At 38.0% G+C, this 19736-nt stretch overlaps 1 protein-coding gene across 15 annotated transcripts in view; it reads left to right on the top strand.

The window, feature by feature from the left end:
- The window catches only part of arvcfb (ARVCF delta catenin family member b), a 198536-nt gene that overhangs the window by 8478 nt on the left and 170322 nt on the right, over positions 1-19736 (top strand). For 2 of the 15 annotated variants that reach the window (XM_056745030.1, XM_056745044.1), the window contains exon 2: positions 12429-12532. The exons of the other annotated variants lie outside the window; for them this stretch is intronic. The gene's annotated coding sequence lies outside the window, so the exon portion shown is untranslated. The remainder of the gene's footprint in view (positions 1-12428; positions 12533-19736) is intronic. 15 annotated transcript variants of the gene reach the window in all.

Raw genomic sequence — 19736 nt, 5'->3', positions numbered from 1 at the left:
AAACTTGATGTGTCATCAGTCTCAGATATTAGTATGCTGTATTTGTAGCTGGCAGGCCTTTTGGTGATGTAAGACCTAATGATTCAGATTGCTTTGTTGAAGCACCCAGAGCCCCAGTGATGCCCGTCTGATCTTTTACCTCTGAAACACATCTTGAAGGAGACATAGGTCGAGTGAAACTACTCCCAGAATGTCTCATCAATTCTTTGAGATTTTATATCGCTTGTTGTCTTTCTAGATTTGGCCAATAATTATTCAAAAACGTACTGTTTTCCCAGTTTTGTTTTGTTGTTCTGAATGCAATTGTGATGTGAGAAATGACTGTCTGACAACACTTTAACTCACTTTATAAAAAACACAGCCTCTTATAGCGCTTTGAATACCAGGAGTCTTAAAGGGATTTTTCAGCATAGTCTACTTGTACTGAAAGGTCTAACGGCCATGATGACCATTTCAACATGACCCTTAAAACCCTTTCAACATTAAACTTTGTCCTTTGAAAACACATCTTTTATTACATCTTCACCCTTTTCGACCTCTGTCCACACCGAGACTGCATTTTTGTCAGTGAAAATTTAGCTTTTTGAAAACTCTTGCCAAAGTGCATACATTTGAAAACATTGTTTTCATGTTGTAGTGTGGACGTGTTTAAAAACAATGTGATGCATTTGTTTTGGCTGCTTCCAGTTCGATAGCGTTAATGTCAGCTTGTGCATTTTGAATTTTGAAATACTAGCAGTTATTGTTCGGCAGCGGAAGGACACTTTCGCTTTTGCAACTTTATAGTTTATGTTAAACACTGCAACATTTCAGGATGTTTTAGTGTGGATGGGCCTGTCTTGGAAAACGAAGACAGAATTTTTAAACTTTTTAAAAACAGAATTGTATTTATGTGGACATGGTCACCCATAGGCACTGAACAGCCAGTCAGAACTTTTGTATTGAATTCATAAAACTGTTGTCAGAAATGTATGGACGTGTAAACTGTTCTTGGGCAGTGGCAAAAGTTTTGAATAGACTACGTGCACAAGCATAGCGACAAACTTCTGCTGTCGCAAGAAGTCGGGATGTCAGTTTCCGGTTTAGTCCCACAAACAGTTTTTTCAAGATGTCTCCAAGATCTGCAAAAACTAAGCATTAACGATGTACACCACATTGTTTATGCCTGGTCTCCTGCTCCAACAAGCAAGCGGGACAAAGGCTTTATGCTCTATATATCGAGTTATATCCACAACTACGAGGATAGGTAGTTTAATCTAATGTGGTGTCCCAACAACTAACGTTAGAGGCTAATAATGTACTAATTTAAGGGTTTTTTATTAAACATTATTTACCTTAGCCTAAGCCCCAGGAACATTAGAAAGGTCTGGGTTATTAAAGTAACAAGATTATAACTGTTGGTTTATAAGTCCTAGCTTCACCATACACTCAAACTGTGAGGTTTCTAAGCTTTCCTCATAAATCTGTAGCACAATGACTTCACCTGAGCCCTGCTTTATATTAGAAACTAAGAGGGGGAGAAAGTGAAAACAATTAATAATTCATACTAACGTTACAATAAAAATAAACAAGTCGCCAACACTAACTATAGCCTAGCCACTAACATTATCTATTGGTACATCACATTATTTGTGGATAAAACTCGATATGTAGAGCTTAAATCCTTTGTCCCGCTTGCTTGTTGGAGCTGGGGACCAGGCTTCAACGATGCTGTGTACAACGTTAATGCTTATATGTGGCAGATCCTTAAGACATATTGTAAACCCTGACATTTTGTGCAGTGAGAGAACAAACCGGAAACTGACATCCCGACTTCTGGCAACAGCGGAAGTTTGTCGATACGCTTGTTCACAGAGCATATTCTGAAAGCTGCATTGTGTTTTTGTAGTGCATTGATTACTCATTTCAAAAGATCAAGAAAAGTTTGATTTCTAGTGACCCCTGAAAATAAATATCTGTGCTGCAAACCTGGATTCTCTGCATGGTTCCTTATTGTTTTGCTCCTGCACACTAAAAGTACAAAAAACCAAATCGCTGTTTTAACTGTAACGTCTTGCTGTAAAGACACCATTAAAAATTCAACAGAAGAGTTTGGGGAATATTTGTGTAGCCATTTTACTTTTAGCAGATAGATACACAGTTTAAGTTATGAGTCTCTGTAAACCCAGAGGAAAATATCAGGCTCAGAGATTGCTCTTTTATTGCTTGGGTGATTTGGTGTTGTGTTCTTTACATCCGCTTCTATTAGTATCAGCTTGTCTTAGATGTTGATCATAAAATTACTTTGGAGACAAGGTACAATCAGACAAGTGTTGATAAACATTAGGAGGATTTGAACTATTACTGCTACTAAAATGATTGTAGAGTAAAGATATACTTACTTTGTGTATATTAAAATCTTAAATATTGTAGGATGCTGACTTGACAAATCTGAGCTCAGTTTGACTATAGTAGTAAAAATTACTTCATAAATGTCTTTATTCTGTTGAAAACAAAAGAAGATATTTTGAAGAATGTAGGAAGGCAAATAGTTCTGAGGCACTTTTGGCTACCATTGCCATTTTTCCTTCTATGGTAGTCAGCTTTTTGGTTACAAGCATTCTTTCAAATATTAATCTTAATCGGAACAGAGATTAGAGATTAATACAGATTTGGTACAACTCAAAGGTGAGTAAGTGAATTATGACATAATTTTTTATTTTTGGATGAAATTTCCCTTTAAGGTCTGAAATTTTAGTGGGACATATGTGAGATTTCTGAAGCCTGTTGTCTTTCTAATATGTACTGTACCACCCAAAGTTTCTGTTGTAATAAAAATGAACACATTGTTAACACCGGATATTAAGCTGTGGTCATCAACCTATATAATTTGTGCTTTAAAAATGCAATGCAAAGTCAAAAAATCGCCTGCCTTATTAAAACCGATATCGCAGAAAGATTTTCTACGTGAGAGGATGTTTACCATCTCCCCCCTCTTTGGGTCTCTGGCATCCCATTGTACATCGGGGACATGAAGAGCTCTTACTGGTCATTGAAGTCTTTTAGCAGGAGACAGGATTGCTGAGCTTCATGCAGGTTTGCCTGAATGGCCTCATAAAGGAGCTGTCAGATAAATGTTTTTCAGCTAGCGCTTAAGACTGGGCAGGAAATAAAAGGAAGCCTCTGTCAGAGGCTGGATGTGGCAGGATGAACTGCCAGCCTTCCTATCAGTGTTTTCTTTATGCGTCTACCGTCTCCCTGGCAGACACTGAAGCCCAGTCGAGCGCATGCGAGGAGGGGGTCCAAAGAACCCCAGACCAGCTGGAGTCGAATGCAAGTGGACTTGGTCTGTTGCATCTGTGATATTGAGAGAGCAAAAACATGTATGATCCAAAAATACTTAAAAACTGAAACCATATTTCTATATTCTTTTTGCTTCTATTGCATAACCTGTATTGAAAGAAATTACAATTCCGTATTGCTGCCTTTGTAGAGCAAATCCAGAACAGTCACTCAAAAGCTTCATTGAAGACAGCTGCTTAAGTAGGCAGCGAAGTAGCTCGCTTGGTTTTGGAACAGATCTAATGTAAACCTGGAAGGATTGAGATAAAAAAAGAGAGAGAGAGAGAGCAAGAGAGATGAAGAGAGAGAGAGAGACATTGAAAGATAGAGCTATGGAGAGGGAGTTAGAATTAGAGACCTCATCCGTCACAATGACAAAGGATATGACTTCTGCTTTTTGGGTTGTGAGACTGTTTAAGCTTCTCTCAGCCATATTCGGTTCCTGATGTCAGATCTTTCAGCCATATCCTTTCTGGTGCATCTACATTTATACCATTTTCCTCCTTTACAGCCAAACCAACAGAGTCTGTTACTTCATCGCTGGTGATGAAATGAATTGTGGCTTTTACAGAGGCACGGTAAATTAGAATGGAGGAATATGATAATGTGTGCAGAGATTCAAACCATGAATCATAATTCAGAGGACAGGGGTACTTACTGCATACAAGACGCATCTAGGACATGGCACATGGTGTAAACTAATTTTACATTCATGCAAATGTTTCACTTATTATTGTTATAAAAGAGTGTAGCATAATTCTGAATAATGTTTTGATTTGGATTTACATTATTTTAGATACTGAACAGGCTATAAGGTGCAGGAGTATGAAATGGGTTTAATATGGAAAGTGGCTCCTTGCTTGCTCAATATTTATCATGTTGGATCTTTAAAGCCCTAATTTTTCAAAAATACTCTTCATTTAGTGTCCAAATATACATGTATGATATTGACATTATATGCTACATAAAATTGCTTCAAAATCTATTAGATTTTTGGGTAATTTGTCTCTTAGAATTTATGTAAAAGCCAGCACTGTAAACAAATTCTGCTGACATTATTGAAAAAATAATCAGAAACTTCAAATGTTACCTAATGAAGCCTGAGTTGAGGTGGGATGGCGAGACAGGTTATGGAATAGTGAAAAGGAGCAGTCAGAATAGGTGAAAAAATATATAAAAGCCAAACAAAATCCTTGAAAGATCGATTGACAGGGAGAAAAATAGAACTAGTACCAGAGGTTGAGAAGTGTGAGAGATGGAATAACCGGGTGCTGTTTATATGCACAGAACTGTATTTCACATTATGAAATAAAGTTGTTTATATATACTCTGAACTAGAAATATCCACTTACATGTCTTTTACAGTATGTATTATTCAGAAATAATATCTTTGCATGCTTCAGTTAGTGTTGACGGTGGCATTCACAGTGAAAAGCTTGTGAGTGCTTTCAGAGAAAGTGACCCAGTCAGCTCACGTTAGGAAACCCAGGGTGATACCCTGCTGCGTAATTGCCATTTGCTTTCCAAACGTATTTGAAAATATGCAAGGCAAGCTTTCTTTTCCTGTTGCTAACCCAATTTACAAAAAGTATCAGAAGCATTGTCTCACCAATCTTTATAGTATTGGCTTAAATCAACATTCTTCTTCCGTATTCTTCGTGTTCTCAGTCATATATTTAAGCTTTTAATAAATCGGATATTCCATTTTATTTGGTGCATACTTGAGACCTTATTAGTTCCATAGCCGTAGTTCCTAGAATATAGGGTCGTGTTTGTCCTGCCGTAAATCCTAAATAAACCATGCAGTATAAACCGTGTAAGAGCCCTTTGAAGACATTCATCCACATATTGAAAGCTCAAAGGGTCCATCAGGCTGTAAGTGGTCTCTTCAATCCTGTTTCACGCAGTGGAGACCATTACGTGCATCTCGCCGTACAGCCCTGGAGACAGTCAAGCACGCCTTAGGCTTTTATGAGTATAACCCATGACATATTGATGAATATTGTTACCTGGGCTGTTAGAGCCTGCTGTGTGGTATTGTAGTATCAGCCAGATGCTTGCTCTTACTTGATCAAACTGCTGCTGTTTTCTTCCACGTATATGGCATGTGATGCATAAGATGTGTGGAAATTACTAGACGCTCTGACCTCCCCATGTCTTGCTTTTATATTTGAGTTTTCTGATCTTTAATCAGCTGCGTGTCAAAAGTGCTCAGGTAAACAGAAAGGTTGACAGGAAGTTTTGTGAGGGATTTAGAGGCATCTACCATTAGAGAGCCTTCATATTTGGGGTAGCACTAAAGGTCTAGTATGTTCTGGAATCTCTATCTGTGACCTTTCAAAACTTCAGAGAAGGAGAAACAAGTTGAACAAAAACGTAAGGAACGATTTTCATATGAATACGTTCTTGTTTGACCTTGTAGGATGGCATTAATTCAATAGTTTCCCTCTGCAGCGCTAATAATCAGCTCCCATATGCCGCAAATCCCTGGCAGCTTCCACTACAAACAATTCTCCCAGCAGTTCTCACCACGCTGCTCCCCGGCCTCCAGTCCAGATGTTCTCTTAGTGCTACATTTTAATATTCAGGAAGTGGATCAGAAAATAATTAAACTCCTCGACAAGTGATGCGACCCCAATTACCCCGTTCTGTTGTGGTCGTGACAACATGGACACGATGAAGAGGGGTAGAGCTTTATGCTTTTGATGGAGTGTTTTTTAAGGGTGTGTGGGAGGGAAGGAGAGTTGGATTTTTCCTGTTTTAATTTCTTACCCCTGTCAAAACATTCCCGGAAACTAGAGGCTTCAAAGTCAAATGAGCATTCGGGTATGTTAGATCTGGGACACATGATTTCTTCTTGGTTTGATTGGGATGATGTGAGGTGACCTGACCTGATATTGTTAAACATCTTAAGCACTATTACTTTAATGTGTGTGGTATGTATTCATGCACACAATAGCTGCGTCTGAATTCGCTCGCTCACCTTCACTCATTCACTATTCCATATATAGAGAATGCTAAGTGGTCCACTATAAGAGGAAGAAGTGAATGACAATGAGTGAACGATTTTGGACACAGACATCCTGCGTCTGACAGTACTTGCAAATTGTTAAAAATTGCAAAAAGTTAATTTTTACCTTATTTGGCACGTTATTGTATATGTTTATAGAACAAAACTACTGTTTGCTACGTTTATTTGCTATTATGTTTAATGCGCTTAATACAATTATTTCATATATTTTAAATAAAACAATACTGTATATAATATTCATTCAAACAGTTTATTCCCGAAAAGTTGAAAATATCTGTCAACAAGTGTATAAACGTACATTCAAGGCATTAAAGGTCACATTACTCCAGATGAATCTAATCAGGCGGTTGATCTGCGTTGTATCATGGTAAATAGTGAGTGAGCGAGTGTACATCCTATGTACTCTTAAAGCTTAAAGGGGCTATTTAACCTTATTTCATGCATTCTGACTTTAGTCAGACTTCTTCTGACTTCTGGCTTCTCATGCTCAACATGGTCAACTTTGACATTACGTCCTATTTCTCGATACACTCCTCCAAGATTCGTATAGGTTTCTGAAAGTTTTTTCGAACATGAAAAACCGTTACGTAACCACTTTTTCTAGTCCTTTACTGGGCAAATCCCCCCGGAAAAGCACACCCACAGAAAGGTGAAAGAAATAGCCCGCCCACGCGCAATAAGGAGACCCACCTACCATCAAGATGAAACCCGTATGAATACCCCTTTCATCTCTCTCCACTGGCTACCAGTTGAAGCCCGTATCAGATTTAAGTCACTAATACTTGCCTACAGGACTATCACTGGATCTGCACCGGCATACTTTCACACCCTCCTACACTCCTACACCCCATCAAGAACTCAGCGATCAGCAAACTAGGGGCTTCTTGTATTGCCTTCTCATAAGGGCATAAGGGCAGTAAATCGCTTTCCCACTCATTCTCCTTCACAACTCCTTTCTGGTGGAAAATATTAACTCGGTCCGGTCAACCACATCTCTCACAACATTAACAAAACCACTTAATACCCATCTCTTATGTGAATACTTTACAGACAAAAAAAAAACTTTCTCTCTTTCTCTCAACAGGTAGTGGTCCAGCTTTTGTTTAAACTAGTAACCTTGTATTAGCACTATGGATGTAAGGATTCACCGTGAGCCGGTTGAAAATCGATTATAATGTGTGATGATTCGAATTGGTTGAGGTGTGAACTGAATCGCAATACATTTTTTTAACAGAAGGGGCTGCCATGTTCGCTGCAAACCTAAACGTGGACATGCTGATATTTCTTAAATGTGTGTTTTGTTGGTAATCGGCCCCTTCTTTAAAGTCATCCACTGTATTTAGAAAAAACTGATAGCTGTGGTCATTATTGTCTGGCTATTAATAACTTCAATGTTGGAATGTTTAGGCACTGTTATGCAGTTGGTATCCCCAAAACACTACAAATGGCTGTTCTCTTCCTCTGAGTATCCACACTTCTCTCTCTCCTAAGTAGGGCTTACATGGATGCCTCTGGCATTCGCAGTGTGCGCTCCAGTGTAAGCAGATGGTGAAGAGAAGGAGAAGCTGCAAGATTAAAAGGGGCTTTCTCTTGTACTTCCTCTCTTTACTGTTCTTTGATCCACAACGTTTAGTGGCATATTTGGGATTCTGCATTTAGATGAATTAAGATAGATGCCTGCGCTGTTTTATATTTCACTGAAAAAGAAGGTATCGTGCAGCATCTGTTCTTCAGTGCACATTGGCTGTTGTTGTTTTCAGTCTGCCCGTGATGCCCTTGAAAGCTGTCAATCAAACATACAGTACTATTTTTTTCTTAAAGGAACCGTTCACTGAGAAATGATGAGTCTACACGACTCCTTTACAATATTCAAAGTCTTAACCGAAATTAGCAGCTCTCCTTGGTGGGTTCCTCAGAGAAGCTGGTTGATGGAGAGATTTTAATCATTTCCATGTTTTGCCTTGAAGTTCTACGAGCACAAAGAGATATGCACTGCCATTTAATCTCTCCTCAAATAATTTTCGATGGGCAGCAGACCAGCATTGCCTCTTCTCAGTCTTAGTATTAGAGCACCATGTGAAATGGCTGGTGTCTGGGGAGCCTCTTTCTGCTCTCATTAGAGGCCGCAATTTATAGCGTGGATGGCCTTGAATTTCATGCTTCAAAGTAAAAGAGAGTCTGTGGACATTCTGTGAATTAGCCTTTATGACGGGAGGGAACCATGAACCTGTTAGTGAAATCTCTCTCATTTACCCTCTCCATTTTCTTCTCGCCTTAGCCATTTTAAAGTAGACCAATGTAAAACCACTGGACTGTGGATATGGCAACACAAATAATTTCTCCATTAATGTTGCAGTTTAGGAATGGAAATGTGGTCTGGTGGTTTAGTGGATAGATTCCAGCATTATAAACTCAGGGTTGTGGTGTGACAAGAGTTTTAGTTTGGTTGGCATCATGTCTCATTTCTATGAGCTCTATTCTTGATTTTCTGTCTTTTCTTTCTCTCTATATAAAATAAAAGACCCACTGCAATTTAATTAATTTTTGTTTTTCTGAATTTGCCATTTATAGGTATTCATGCTTTTTGATTATTTTCTTTTTTTGATATATTATTTTTTACCTATTCCATATCAAAATATTGTTTTTATTTGCAAGGAAATGAAACCTGCACAAACTAATGACGCTTTTTCACTGCATTTTCACTTTCAGAAACGTTTTTAGTACCACCTCGGTTGAAGTTCCAAGCGTACTCTACCGATACCAAAATGTGACGTGTTTACATACAGATCACTGATTGGACAGAGAATCATAACCAGCGTCGATGGATTTGCAACACATGAATATTCATTTTAATAAGTAATATTGGCATTTCGTTATGTGCTTCGTGACCATTAAAGCAAGTAGTCGAGTATTAACTCTTTCCCGCCATTGACGAGTTATCTCGTCATTTAAAAAAAAACATTCCCCGCCAAAGACGAGTTATTACGACAATCTGTGTTTGTACTGTTATACAGCAGGTGGCACTATATCACACCTTTGGAAACAGTACAGAAGCTCTGAACCTTGAACGTATATGTTTTATCTGTTTTTAATGATTGTTCTGAGTGTAATCTTTGACCAAACAATTTTAATTATCTCAGCTGTTTAATCAAAGTGATGCATTTTTGAAAAAACCTATCCACATCTAAGGGGTGATAAAAAAGGGACAAATGAAGATAGAAGAATACAGTTTAATTGGTTTGAAAGCTGAGACTCTGTTCTTTCATTTGATATATTGTTTGTCCATAAATTAATTACAGGAAATGTACTGTGAGCATGAGTGAATGAGTGAGTGTGTGTGCCCTGCGATGGGTTGGCACTCCATCCAGGGTGTATCCTGCCTTGATGCCCGATGACTCCTGAGGTAGGCGCAGGCTCCCCGTGACCCGAGGTAGTTCGGATAAGCGGTAGAAAATGGAATGGAATGGTACTGTGAGCAATCAAAATTTAGTGAAAATGTCAAAAAACGCTGGCGCTGGCTGGAAACTTGTTTAAAAAGGCTGGCGGGGAAAGAGTTAAGAGTAAATTTCCTTTATTTCAGTGGTGCTATTTTTTTACTTTATACCTTATTCCTCTGAAGACGTCTTCTGAATATACTGAGGACCTGACAGTATCAGTGATATTAAAGCTTAAAGGAGTAGGAGTAGTTCAAATTTTCACTTCCAATTTTGCCCCCATTGACTTTCCATAGTAATTTTTATTCCTACTATGGAAAGTCAATGGGGGCAAATTTTGAAATGAGATACTCCTTTAAGAGCTTTAAATGTTTATATATGATCCTAAATAGATCATTTAGCCTAAATATCCTCAGTAGCTCCTCGGCCTATATGTATTTATGAGCAGTTTTTGGTATATTCCCTTAACCAGTTTCAGCAGAAATTTACCGATAAGTAGAAAGGTATAAAGTAATGTTTAGAAGCCATGTGTTTGTTGGATTAATAACCATTTGTATTACCATAGTTTAACTAAAAACATAAACTATAGCTACTATAATAAAAACTATGATATATTTTGCTTCATTTTTCAGTTGCTGTGGTTTTACTAAAATTATCTTAATTGGATTATTGCTACTATATAGAGAAAATGGTAAGGACACTTGTTTAGCAGGGATGGTGTTTTCAGTAAAACCAATGAATTTGTGAAGTACAATTAGTTTTTTTCTATTAAATTCCTTTTTGTAGTGTGTTTTGGGTTTTATTCCAATATGATTTTACCATCCCACCAACAAGTATCTACAATACAATTCCCATTATAACCATTAAATCATTACATTTTCTGTTGTAATCTGGGCAGGGTTCTATTGTTTTTATTTCAGCAGATATACTTCAACTATAGTTACTAAAAACATCATTCATTTTACAAACAGTTTTTATTGATATAGCAGCAGGTCAGAGGTTAAGACGCATGCATTCTTTCTTAACTGTGACTATGCAATCTCATGAAATTTCGAATGAAAACTTTACATTTTCTATTTTCTCTGTCATGTAGCTAAAGGTGTATGTGATATTTATTTACCCTTTAGCAGTTATGCCGATCACAGTACAGATAAGCAAAAAGTTTACTTAAGTACAGGAAAAGCAAAATGAGCCAAAGTGAAATGAGCTGTGCCGAGCAGAGTCGTACTAAAACTGATGGTACCATGCAGTTGAAAATCTTCAATATATTACAAAGAGATGCAAAAGTGTATTTTAAAAGATCATTTACTTACCTTCATGGCATCCTAGGTGTACATGGCTTTCTGTTCTTCAGCCGGTCACAATTTGAGTAATTTTAAAAGATGTCCTGTCTTTTCCCTTCTTTATAATGACATTCGATATGATCTCTTCATATGTTTGTATACATCATTTCCTGTTTCTTAGCTGAAATAAAGTTATAGAGATTTGAACTAAATGCCAAGGTCCTCGGTTCATATCCCCAGGTCAGGTGCATAATGATATACTGACATGATGCTTGCAATAAGGATAATTGTGATCTATATTTGCTAAAGCCTAAGTGGTCTTCCGATCGTTGCATTTATGGGTCTTTATGATTTCGATAAGCCACTTCCAGAATGATGATGAGTTTTCAACATGCAATTTTAGTCCAGTGCTGGTGGCCAAAACTAAGCTCTTGAAAAGTCCATAAAGAATGACTGCATCCTCCTCAGTTATCTCAAGTCAAATATAAAATCTTGATGGTCCATCCTGCACTTTTCATTACGGAACGTCACCCAGCCTTTAATTGCCCTGCATATTTCTCTCTTCAATGGCACCAAAGTGTGAAATGGAAATTCAATTTAGTAATAGGTGATCCTTTAGAAAAAAATGAATTAATGTATTTACAGGGGCATATGTGTGCTATGTGCACTTTGCATGTGGTATATAACCATGTAAGTTAATGTGCTGTACATAAGAACGTTTCGGGCTGAACAATTCCCCAGTCTCATTTTCCATTCGAAATAAATTTGACTGCTTAAATTTGCTGTTTTATATAATTCAGTGATGTGTTCCATCACAGAGACAGGGGAACTTCATGCATTATTTGGTATCCATTCCACCACGCTCACTGAAGTAATACAGTATGCATATGCTAATAGGTGTCTATTCATTGGGTTTGCGGTGGGCTGACGTTTTGAGGGGATGAAACCCTGAAGGTGTGACCTTCTCATCCTCCTTTGAATAGATTCGATGCATTTCTTTGTCTGATATATAGCTGCTATCTCAAAGGCTGAATATTTCAATCTTAGTTCTCAACCAACACACTGACATCCACAAAAGTCAGTGGCTGTGTTTTTGAGCTCGGTATCAGTCTTTGACTAAGGGTAGATTGTAAGCCATTGAGTATTGTATATGGAATAGATGGAAGAAAAAAAAAAAAGTGGACGAAGAGTTTATGTGGCTGTGCCATGTACATGGTGAATAAGTTTGTGGGAATCTTTTTTGCTGTGGCATATATGACCTGCCTGATCTCACATGAATTCGTAACTATGAGGTGGCTTATTTGTTTGAATTCATATGGAATGGACTGAGAAGGTATGTTTTTTTATTGTTTTTCTTAGCTCCGCCAGACAGAGAGCACAGCTGGAACGCTCCTGTACTGTGCCCTATTTGCAGTCTCTGTGGTTCTTCGTTAGCGCTGGAAGGTGACTAAACACCTGACCCGGTACGGTTTCTTTTGCTATACCTGTTAGAGCTCTCTCTGTGTATCTTGCACCGCAACTCCATCTCACACTCACATAGGTTTCCATGTTTTATGGGGACATTCAGTAGACGTCCATTGATTTTATATCATGCTTATGATATATTCTATCCCCTAACCCAACAAATAAACCTAATAATCACACAAGCCTCTCTATATTTTTGTATATAATTCCTTATGATTCATAAGCTAAACCTTAAACCTGTTAACCTAAAAAATGTCCCCACAAGGTCAAAATCTGCCGGTATTACCACCTTACATGTACATTTACAATCTTACATTATGTCCCCCACAGAATGATGAATGCCAGTACACACTGAGTATTGTTAGTCCTCACTATGGTTAATATAACGATACATAAATGTTTATTATGGGTCACTTAGCTCACCTCTGCCTGATACTTATGGTAATTGCATATTGATGTAAAACTACCTGTTTCTCTTTTTGTGTTGTTCTGGGAAGAGGGTGCACAGTGCATGAAGAGAAAGAAAATATGTTATTAACTGAAATGTAGACTTATTTGAGATATGACCGATGTGTGAGGTGAGCTGGTAAGTAGTGCTACAGGAGAGACATATTTTTATTAAGTTGGCACCACACTGATTCCCATGACCAAAAGACTGTGCATTTCCCAATAGACTTTTGGAAGATTGCAAAAAATTTGCTCTTTGAAAGGTTTATGATACACATTTTCTCTATCAAGATAATTTTGACTACATTAAACATGTAATTTTACAATAGGCAGAAATAAAAAGCTAACACGAGGCAATAAAACGCTGGGGCGGTGAAGCCATGCCCACTCTAATCGCTCAACCGGAGTCCCCAGCCCGGTAGGCCCGGCAGTTTCTTCCGAACTCTGAGTAGGAAGGCTACGGGCCCGGTATTACCCCGAACACTGAGCGCGTTGTGGTTACAAATAGCAGCCGGCAATGTTCAAAGATACCATTTTTGCACGGAGGCAGCTTAAAGAGACAGGCTTCATTGCCAAGTCTGCCAAAGTGAAAATGAAACTTAAGTGTGTACAAAGCTATGCTCCAAAGGGGGTTTCGGCCGACATTTTATTTTTCCAAGCTTGAGCCCTCTTGGGCAATCACGTTCCGCTGTTTTGAAATGACTGGTCTCCGTCATTGGTTAGCTGTGAAAAGGTGATTGACAGGACGTTTTTTTTTTCAAAAAGTTTAACTTTTTTCGACCCCAAAAGACGCTCTGAGCTGCAGAAAAAGCCGCTGGACTTTTTTTAAAACAAAAAATTCCAAAGGATTATAATTTAAAGAGATGCTAGCAGCTTCAAAAAATAAGTCAATTGTGAAGACAGACCGCTTTGTCTATTTGTAGTAGTTCTCTCTAGCGCTGATAAGGTAGATGCTGGGATTGCAAATAGCGAACCAGCTGGGTGGATTATCTGCTTGTGCGTAAACATCATTCACTGAAGCACTTCACGATAACGCACAGTGATCCTCCTTCCGTTGCGTCTGCGTTACCATTTGCTTGTCATTTTGTGTGAGATTTGTGAAGTTGGGCAGAGTGGGAGCCTGAAAGCGTGTGCGAAAATCTTACAACCCTAAACTTGTGTTTGAGCAGACACCTGATGCTAGGTGGTCTAGTGATAGGGGAGAGCCAATGCATGCTCGGACAATCCATTGCGTCATCGATCCCCTGTTTTAGCCCCGCCCAAAAAATCCTGAACAAAGAATAGATGAAAACTGTTTTAACGGTTGAACTCCACAATTCGGTACTACATTCTTTTGAGTCATTGTAATTTGTTTCAGCAAATAATTTATAACTATATCTATAATGTGTGTAGAAAATCTCAGAATTCTCTTTACCTGGACTTTAACATCCTGTCTGTAGTCTGTAATGTCTGTAGTCCCATTTAGCAACTTGTATTAGCACCCTTTTTAAGACAGGTAAAAGCTGGTGCATTTAATGTTGTAGAATAAAACTTGAAAATATCTAGACTAGAGCTATTGTTCACCAAAGACCTTATTTCAGGTATTTAATAAAAATGTGCTAAAATGCTAACTCGCTTCCAGGTTTTGCATACCTAAACATGTCAACCCTGCGGCATTCTATTGTATTCAACTATATCTGGATGATAGTCTGCTTTCTCATATTAGACAGCAAGGACATTTTCTTTTACCTCACACTCTGGTTTTCTCATGAGCTACGTGCGCACACCAATGTGAAAGGAAATGTAATTTTGTGTTTGCACTTTCGTTAGCCCATTCACTGCAAAGTCTTTATGAAACGGAAATAAATGTAAGTTGGCATGATATTGTCAGTGTAGTATTGTAAAATATCGCAATACTTTGAAATTTCAATTTTTACTACTTCCCCTATATTCAGTCACCAATATATCCAAGCGCCAGAGCAGTACTGTTACCAATCTTTCTCTCTCTCCATCTCCCTCTCTTTTTAGATAAGGGAATTTAAAGGGCACCCAATTACCTCAGAATCTGGGGTTATTTCCTAATATGATCTGTGCCTCTTTTACCTCTGGTTTTTGCACAGATTTCGCACGAGCCTCAGAGGTTTCTCAATCTGGAGAAAAAAAGGTGATTACAGAAAAATTGACCCTTTGTTCTTCTTTTGGTCTTGCCCACAACTGCCCTGGGAAAAGATGAGAAGACGTTGCTCTTTTAAAACAGCACTTTTCATTTATCTCGCTCCCTCATTTCCCTCTAGCTAAAGTTCTCCATTAGAGAGTTTAATAGCAACTAGTTTTCAGTTTCACACGCTATGAATGCAAGCATACAGTTAGATTTAATTTATTTATATTCTGTTCGAGGTCTGTCTGTTCCTTAAGTAGGGAACAAGGTGAGTGTGTGTTGTTATCCGGCCACAGTGAAATGGATTTTATGGTCCTGAAAGAACTGTAAAGGGTGTGTGACAAGCAATATCCATAAACCAAGAATTCACCAAACATTTAACAGGCACTTTGTAGGCAAGAATATTCAATGGGTGTGCTTAAAAAAATGTCAAATAAGGCCTGCAGAGCAGAATAAGGAGAACTAAATATATACTTCAGTTTCACTTCAGTGCTATAGTTTTTTAAGTTATACCACTACCTTCGCACAGTTGAAAACAAAATCAGACATGTTTCTATAACACTCATCCTATCTGACATTGGTCAATAATGCCACACCAACATTGCTCAAAAAATATCACCACAGTATTTACATCTACAAGTTGTTGTTTTCTGAACAAGATAACCAAGATTCTTTTAAGTAATCAACATTGCCCGATAAGAGACCCTTTGTCAGAGGGTGACTGTAGCTCTTCTGTGTTTATAGATGTTTAACAGAGTCCAGGGTTAAAACTCAATTAGATCAAATCAAATAATTGATTATTGGGACACAAACAACAAGATGACACACTTTTCACATGTAATGCTTATCGTGGCAGCGCTTCATCTGTGGATCTTTGAAAGCCATCTGTACTGCTTGCTTATGCATACACATACTTTAGCATTGATTAAGCGTTATGTGGATCAACTCTAAATCAATTCATTACCTTAATACACAATTCTCCAACACTGTGCCCAATCTTTTCTGCATTCAGTGCTTGCCAGGGATCGTTGCAAATAATTGTAAATCAATCATAATTGATTTTCTATATTGCCAAGACCATACTCTCTTCTTGACTGTCTGTTGATAAACATGTTATTTTTATTTTTTTGATCCGGATGTTTTCAAAATATTACCATAACATGAAGGTCGGCACTAACCATGTTAACTCGGATCTAGCAAATGAAGCTTGCTCATAAAATTTCATAATTCGTTCTGCCCGCAGTGCTTTTCTTATTTTGAAGCGAACACCTGACAAATTGCTTCCACTTCCGAACATGATTGGAAATGGCACTTTTAATTTAACAGGGAGGTATAGTGCTCGTGATTTTAATAAATAGCCGATATTCTGAGGTCAGGATAGACGCACAACATACAAAAGATGGTACAAGAACTGCCTGAGGATTAGGATTTCTTGTCTCTTTTCTGTGAACTCGGCAGGGTGAGCATGTGTAGATAGTACTGTGCTGTTGTTGACCATATAATCAAATGTAGGTCTTGTTTAATTTTTTTCATTTTTGATAGTTAACAGGAAATTATTAAGTGGACCGAGGGACAGTGAAAACCACTACACCAGTTCCTACTTTATTTTAAAGAGCACGTTCCCCTCGATCCCATTTTTTCAACCTTTAGTTTTATTATCCAACTCTGGTCTAATACAACGAAGCAAAACTAACGCTTCTGTTGTTAGTGTTAATTAATATAACCGGTCTGATCCCATTTGGTCCAGTGTCATTCCCCTCACCATGGTAGGAAAAAATTTGCAATCTCTAACAAAAATTGACGTTTTCTCATGCTCTAATAGACCTCCGTTACACATCGATCGAATTGCATGTTTTTAACTGATAAAGGGAAGTTGACGCCATTGTTACTGTTGATTGCTAAAAGCCAAAGTTTATGAAAACACATGAGTGGGGCATCGAGCAATCACAACAGCATGAGAAGCGGAATCCAATCACGAAAGACCTGGTCAGCTTTATCAATCAGAGTGTTTCGGAAGGATGGACTTTATATTGACCGGAAGAAATCCAGTTGTTTTGTTCGAATAGTGACAGCGATGGACAATATATTTGAAATATGTGAAATATAAAGCTTTTTTTTTTATTAGAAACATGAAAATACATTTACATTTACCTTTAGTCATTTAGCAGACGCTTTTATCCAAAGCGACTTACAGGTGGGGTAAGCAATGGAAGCAATTGGGACAGCATAAGAACAACAAAAGCATAAGTGCAATCAAAAAAAGAAGACTGGTCTCATATAACCTAACACAGTATACAGCGCTTAGTTAGTTTTTTAGAAAGAGTAGAGAAGAAATAGAATCAGTCAGTCAGATCAGTCAGACGTTCACGGATGAGATGTGTTTTCAGACGATGGCTACAGAATCTGCAGATCTTATAGCAGCGGGCAGATCATTCCACATAGGTGGAACCGATCCAGAGAAGGTACGTGAGAGAGACATCCATTGTTAAACACCCAAAAAACATAATCAAAGTCTCTAAAACAGCCAAAGACTGGGTCCTTTAACACAACCTTTTATGTGCAAGATTTTTTAGTAATTTTGTGATTTTTTTTTTTAATTAGAGTTACGTTTTATATTGATACACATATTTGTTAACATATTCTGGAAGGGAAAGGGGATTAAGGTGCATCATGAGCATCATGAGTTGGAATACAGTGTCTGAAACCGCCACTTACCACTATATACACAACATTTTATTACGTTTACATGTATGCATTTGACCTTTATCCAAAGCGACTTACATTGCAGTAGCTTTACATTTGTTTTTGAGTATGTGCACTCTCTTGGCCCCATGATCTTGGCATCGCTAGTCCCATCCTGTAACCACTGAGCTACAGGAAAGCAGAAAAATATTGTTATTTGTTAATAATGTGCATAAAATGTTTGCTCTCTGTTGCAGCACGACAATGGCAGTATACAGAACGTATGTTATTGTTGATCTCGGAACTTATTAATACTTTTTAAATGATAAGTTTTAACTGTCAATATTAGTTAATGCACAATAAACTACATGAACAAATTTTGCTGGCACTTACAAAGATTGAAAAATGCTAAAAAACTACATCTTCATTGTTTGCTCATGTTGGCAAATGCATTTACTAATGTTAATACAACCTTATTGGAATGTGTTACAAAATTGTTTACTGAGTTTTGAGGATGAATCGGCATAAGCCCATCATCCAACATCAGTTCCTGATCTTACTGACACTTGCCTGGCATTAATAAATGTAAGTTGGTGGTGTTAGAGATGCTAGTGTTCACTGCATCTCATACCATATTTTCCCCATTGTGACTTTATAGCCTTTGCTCAAGTTTGTATCCTTTTACATAAAATAGTAAAATTCATCATATTTTATCATTATCACTTTGCTCTCGGTCTTTTAAAACTCGCTTCTACTCTGTTATCTTAACTGCTTGCCTTAGAGACTCATGACTCTATTTTATTTCAGCAGTAGTCCGACTGTATGTCAATGTCATGCATGCTGTTACAGCCTTTTGTGGACCACGGGTAGTGGTTTCCAACTCGACGCCTCCCGCTCAGCTATAATAGGCCATGGGTTTATGGGTTATCAAACTAAATGACACAAATTAATACTTGCATTGGAATTGGCTTTACATATGGCACTGGACTATTGTTAAATGCCCAGTCGCAAGCTGCTAGCCGTTCACAGCGAGTGTGTTAATCATGAAATAAAGCTGCAAAACACAGACCGATGGTCTAATTGTCGTCAGCTTGAACTGGTCTTGTAAAACTTGACGGGTCTTGGATGGCATTTATTTTTGATTTATCATGGAACAAAGCAGGAAATATGGCAAGAGTTTAGTACGACAGGAGATCTGATGGTGATGGATTTGACTTTGTAACCGGCCATTGGGGAATATTATTCATTTGCGAATGATGCACAGCATTGTGCGGAAAGTTTTTAGTTCCCTGTGAATGAATCCCATTATCTATTGGCCAGTACAATGTTTTTGAAACGTTTTCCATGAAATAACAGCGTGTTTTAAAAGGCATTATCATCAGTCATAGCTGGATTTTGTGTTCACCTGATCCTCTTAAATATCGCTGCTTTTGTAGCCGTTTCATCTTTTATCCATATTTTATGGTCCAAATCTGCTGAATGTAATGCATTTTGAAGCGTTTTCCTAAGTATCATTTGAGACAATGCTTCAAAGTGTAGAAAAACACAGAAGCATTCCTTTGAAGCTGTATGTTAGGAGGAGAGTTGGCAGGCAGACTGGAACACCGGCCTTGACCAAGCAGACAGGTGGAGGAGCTGCTTGCCGGACTTCATTTGGACTAGGCACTTGGCACTGCGGTGGAGATATTTTCATCCCACACACTTGTTCATGGAGCTTTAGTGTTTCCATGTGACCGCAAGCATGTGGACCGGGGTGAAGTTTGTTGGTACAGTTGTCTTCCCATTATTAACATCCATAATACTTACACCGTGTCTACTCCGGACGTGACACGACAAAAGACATTAGAAACTAGGGATGCAAGACAAATTATCATATCGGTATCGGCTGATAAATGTTAATTTTTTATGTCATCAGTATCTGCTGATAATAAAATGTA

The sequence above is a fragment of the Triplophysa dalaica genome, chromosome 4 (assembly GCF_015846415.1).
Source record: "Triplophysa dalaica isolate WHDGS20190420 chromosome 4, ASM1584641v1, whole genome shotgun sequence".
NCBI lineage: Eukaryota > Metazoa > Chordata > Actinopteri > Cypriniformes > Nemacheilidae > Triplophysa > Triplophysa dalaica.
Note: the sequence above shows the minus strand (reverse complement) of the source record. Positions and strands in the feature narration are given on the sequence as shown.